The 5,299-nt window shown below is 57.8% G+C and overlaps 2 non-coding genes across 2 annotated transcripts; both read right to left on the reverse strand.

Annotated features, from left to right (window-relative positions):
• Positions 1-262: 262 nt before the first annotated feature.
• Positions 263-415, reverse strand: LOC142791884 (5.8S ribosomal RNA). Its single transcript, XR_012890493.1, has one exon. It is a non-coding gene; the product is annotated as a 5.8S ribosomal RNA (ribosomal RNA).
• A 1,719-nt stretch (positions 416-2,134) lies between these two features.
• On the reverse strand, positions 2,135-3,949 carry LOC142791868 (small subunit ribosomal RNA). The gene has a single exon (XR_012890483.1). It is a non-coding gene; the product is annotated as a small subunit ribosomal RNA (ribosomal RNA).
• Between the last annotated feature and the right edge of the window lie 1,350 nt (positions 3,950-5,299).

Below are 5,299 nucleotides of genomic sequence, written 5' to 3' on the forward strand. Positions count from 1 at the left end.
CCTCGACCGCACTTTCCCTGCAGGCTTCCTTCCGACTCGAAGTCCTGCGGCGGTCTCAACGAGGTGCCACATCCTCAATGCAGTCGGTCGCCCCCGTTTCGGTTGGGCTCTGGCACGACGGTCGCCACCGTCTCGCCCTTGAGTGGCCGCTGTTGGCGCTCGCTGTGAGGTGTTCAGCGTGCTGTCCGTGTTGCCGACGCGGTCAAAACGAGTCGACGGCTCACGTTCCCTTGTGCGCCGAAGGCTCTCTTGATATGTGATCCGACCCTCAGACAGACGAAGCCAAGGGAAGACCCAAGGCCGCAATGTGCGTTCAAAGAATCAGTGCTCAGTGTGTCCTGCAATTCACACCAAGTCTCGCAGCTGGCTGCGTTCTTCATCGACCCGAGAACCGAGTGATCCACCGCTTAGAGTCGTGAAAAAGTGTTTGTTCAATTCCGTACAGTCAAAACCAAACGTTTCTGGCACTCGGCCAAACAGTGGCCAAGAAGGGCGCTTTTCAGCGCACGCTTGGACTCCAAAACTCTGCCGCGCCTTTTTCGGCTGCCGCAAATCGAGCAAACGGTGTGTTTCGGACGGCGTTTCGCTTTCGCTACTTGCGAGTGCTTTCGTGGTCCACCCCTCTATAAATACTCGGGAGGCGTCGAAGCCGGTTCTCCAAGCCGGACCCGTAGGTATCGTTGTGTGCTCGCTCTCATTGGCCCGCCTAACCAGAAAATGCCTGCGGTACACCCATTTGGATAAGAGTGCACGCAGATGCGGGCCTCGACGGCTACACATTTCCTCGGGCGGCCGCCTCCCGGCCTCCGTGGAGCGCGGGATGCACGGTCCCATCGACAAGCCTCTCCCGTTTTTACCGTGGCGTCGCGGTTCACCACGGCAGGCGGGTCGGTCTCCTCCGCATAAAAAGGGGGACCCCCGCTTTTTGTTCCACGAAATCGCACAAGCTTTTTTCGCATCCACGGTTTGCCACCGCACACCAAAATGCCGATCCGGCTGCCTACTTTAGCCAACAGGTGGAGCCAGGCGCGCCGTACTTGCGCGGCACTTCCCACGTCCACCGAAGTCGGTGCCAAGGACCACTTTCGGCGCCGGAGCCGCGTACGAGCCTACTCGAGGCGGAAGAACGAAGCCAGCAAGGGCCTGGCCGCAAGTGCGTTCAATTGTCGGGACGTCCAAGTCCCTCGTTCTTCCGTGCTTCCTCTTTCGGCAAGTCGTTGCGGCACCTTCCCAAAGCGCGCAGACCCGCTAATCGCGACGAGCGCGACGTGGCCGTGCCGCCTTTCCCTCGGCAGCAAGCAAAACGCCTGGCAACGTCGACGCTCCCCTAACCGCGATCTCGCACCGTGTTTCGTGTGGCGAATTCAAAAGCCGGCCGGCGCTGCTGCAACCATTACGGTCGGTACGCATACGCCGCGGAGGGCGGGACGGTCATCGGAGCGTGCGGTTCCTCCATCGAGTACTGCGCACCTCGGCCGTCGCATCGCCGTGCCATGACCGGCCGCGCGTCAACGCGAACCGGTGCCAGCGAGATCCCTCGCCTGCAAGAACCGACCGGCAGCCTCCGTCACCCGAGGACGCGGAGGCGCTTGCCGCGGACGGCGGGACGGTATGCACTGGTGCACAGCGGACCCGTCACATCGCCAGTTCCTTGACCGACCGCCGACGCTTGTGCCGTTCCTCTCGTACTTGGCAGTCGCCGCGCGATTGTCGGGTCTCGTTCTTGCACGCTCGAACGGTCGGGAGGGCACTCGGCTGGCGTTTCGGGAACGCGCAGCCTCGCCTTCTACCGACGTAACCACGACTCGCCGTTCGCGCTCCGCCGCTCCTGTTTACAGTACTAGGCGGTCCCGCAGCGGTCGGGTCGCGCATTTCGAGCGCTTCGAGCCACGGTGCAGTGGCGGGTCGAAAGCCGACCTATGAGTGCGTTGCGCCGTTTGTACCCGCGTCCGCCACCTGGCCGACCGTCCAAGGTCGCGGTGTTGGCGTCCGCTGGGCGCAACAATTTGTCACGGGGTGCCGCTCCACATTCAGGCAGCCCCGTGGGGAAAAGCCGACCCCGCGTCCAAACGGGGTCAGCGGCAGAAAGTGTCGGGCGCAGACGCAGCTGAGGCGCTCACCCTTCACAATCCGTTAATGATCCTTCCGCAGGTTCACCTACGGAAACCTTGTTACGACTTTTACTTCCTCTAAATGATCAAGTTTGGTCATCTTTCCAACAGACCGGCGCAACCGAAAGGCCGCGCCGGACATCGGTCCGAAGACCTCACTAAATCATTCAATCGGTAGTAGCGACGGGCGGTGTGTACAAAGGGCAGGGACGTAATCAACGCGAGCTTATGACTCGCGCTTACTGGGAATTCCTCGTTCAAGGGGAACAATTGCAAGCCCCTATCCCAATCACGAAAGAAGTTCCACGGGTTACCCAGTCTTTTCAGACAGGGATAAAGACACGCTGCTTCCTTCAGTGTAGCGCGCGTGCGGCCCCGGACATCTAAGGGCATCACAGACCTGTTATTGCTCTGTTTCGTGCGGCTAGGAGCCGCTTGTCCCTCTAAGAAGGTTGTAAGGTGCTGGGAACCCCGCACCTATTTAATAGGCTAGAGTCTCGTTCGTTATCGGAATTAACCAGACAAATCGCTCCACCAACTAAGAACGGCCATGCACCACCATCCACCGAATCAAGAAAGAGCTCTCAATCTGTCAATCCTCCCAGTGTCCGGGCCGGGTAAGTTTTCCCGTGTTGAGTCAAATTAAGCCGCAGGCTCCACTCCTGGTGGTGCCCTTCCGTCAATTCCTTTAAGTTTCAGCTTTGCAACCATACTTCCCCCGGAACCCAAATACTTTGGTTTCCCGGAAGCTGCCCGCCGAGTCATTTGAGTAACTCAGGCGGATCGCTGGTTGGCATCGTTTATGGTCAGAACTAGGGCGGTATCTGATCGCCTTCGAACCTCTGACTTTCGTTCTTGATCAATGAAAACATTCTTGGCAAATGCTTTCGCAGTAGTTCGTCTTGCGACGGTCCAAGAATTTCACCTCTAGCGCCGCAATACGAATGCTCCCGTCCGTCCCTCTTAATCATTACCTCGTATTCCAAAAACCAACAGAACAGAAACGAGGTCTTGTTCTATTATTCCATGCAAGTTTATTCAGGCGACTCGCCTGCGTTGAGCACTCTAATTTTTTCAAAGTAAAAGCACCGGCCATCTCGAGGCACACAATGAAGTGCACCAAGAAAGAACCGGCATGATGTTCAGTCCGAGCCGTCGCATCGGGTAGATGCACTACTCGTCTGGAACTGAGATCCAACTACGAGCTTTTTAACCGCAGCAGCTTTAGTATACGCTATTGGAGCTGGAATTACCGCGGCTGCTGGCACCAGACTTGCCCTCCAATTGATCCTCGTTAAAGGATTTAGAGTGTACTCATTTCAATTACGGGGCCTCAAAAGAGTCCCGTATTGTTATTTTTCGTCACTACCTCCCCGTGCCGGGAGTGGGTAATTTGCGCGCCTGCTGCCTTCCTTGGATGTGGTAGCCGTTTCTCAGGCTCCCTCTCCGGAATCGAACCCTGATTCTCCGTTACCCGTAACAACCATGGTAAGCAAGTAACCTACCATCGAAAGTTGATAAGGCAGACACTTGAAAGAAACGTCGCCGGCTCGTGGCCATGCGATCAGCACAAAGTTATCCAGAGTCACCACACAATACGGGCCGAAACCCGATCGATCTTGGTCTAATAAAAGCACCCGTTACCCAAAGGGCTCCAGGCTCACTGCATGTATTAGCTCTAGAATTGCCACAGTTATCCAAGTAGGAAGAAACGATCTAAGGAACCATAACTGATTTAATGAGCCATTCGCGGTTTCGCCTTATTTCGGCATGTACTTAGACATGCATGGCTTAATCTTTGAGACAAGCATATGATTACTGGCAGGATCAACCAGGTAATCGTTCGACTGCGCGTCCGTCCTCGCCTTCGGCGGGCCGGACGCAGTCTGTGTGCGGCGGAGGCCACCTTCAGGCGCCCCAACACGCTTATTTTGCACTCCGAGATGACGGCGTTCGAGCTCGCTACGGCACAACCTTCCCGAAAGACGAGTGGGAGCCGTGCGGCAAGAAGCACGTTCATGCTCGCTCTTTTTCGTTGCATCGACTCGGTCGCGCCGTGCGGGTTGCCCAAGCCCGCTGCACTGTCGGTGGACCGGCCGGAACTAGCAACGGAGCCGAGACTGCAAAGCCGCCAGACGACGGGTCACGCCCGCGTCTTCGGCGCTTTCGCATCTGAATCGCCCGAGGACGACACGGAACACACCTCGATATCGTGGTAAAACGGCACCGTCCGACAACCAGCCCCTAACGCATCAAGCGGATGAGGCTGCAGACGACTGCCGTGGATTCCCCTGGAGCAGACCCGAGGACACGCTTGACGAGGCCGAAGCCCGCCGCATATCAGACACCCGGTCGCTTTCGCGTACGCCGCTCACGAGAACCCCCACATAATAGCAGCGATAAGTACCCAGACCTCCTTGGGCACTAATACGAGCGTACTCGAGAAAATTTCACCGCGGGTGTGCCCCGAAACGTGTGGCACGTTGAGCGTGCCACAAGTCTACGTCGCTCTCAAACCGGCCGAGGTCGTAGAATTTGCGACCCTACTCACGAAATTCCCACCGAGGATACGGCCGCAAACGTACCGCACCTTGGGTAGGCCACGAGTTTGTGCAACACTACGCTGACGGCACAGCACCGAGGTCGTGCGCGCACGCACGGGAAAATTCCGCCGCGGTTTCTGCCGAAAACGTGAGGCACCACGACTCTCCGCAAGTTCGCGTCGACTGCGAAAGACCGAAGTCGTGAACGACGTGTCCGCTACTCGCCGCCGACACGCTGGACACCAAACGTACAACGACTCGACGGCGTCGTAGAGGCCCACGACGCGGTTTTCCTTAACGACGTCTCGGCGTGGCACCGACAGGTTAGAACGGCCGACCAACGTTCCCTGTCCGCCGTTCGGCTCAGTCGAAGGGCTCGGCGACTTCGGCAACGCTGCGAAGCCGCACGGTGACGCACGCCATGTCCCCATTTTTTTTTTTTTTTCTTTCTGCGTCTGCCGGGGTGCCCCTATAATAGCAGCGATAAGCACCCAGACCGCCGTGGGTCGCTCGCCCCGGCTGACGTGGTTTTTCGTACTCCTGCGGCGGTCGCCGTCAAGCACGTCCAAATACGCTACTTTCGTGGGCGCATTCACGCTCTTTCGCTTCGCCGGAGTGCCAGCACTCACTCTGCCAAAAACGGCG

The sequence above is a fragment of the Rhipicephalus microplus genome, unplaced genomic scaffold, assembly GCF_043290135.1.
Source record: "Rhipicephalus microplus isolate Deutch F79 unplaced genomic scaffold, USDA_Rmic scaffold_191, whole genome shotgun sequence".
NCBI lineage: Eukaryota > Metazoa > Arthropoda > Arachnida > Ixodida > Ixodidae > Rhipicephalus > Rhipicephalus microplus.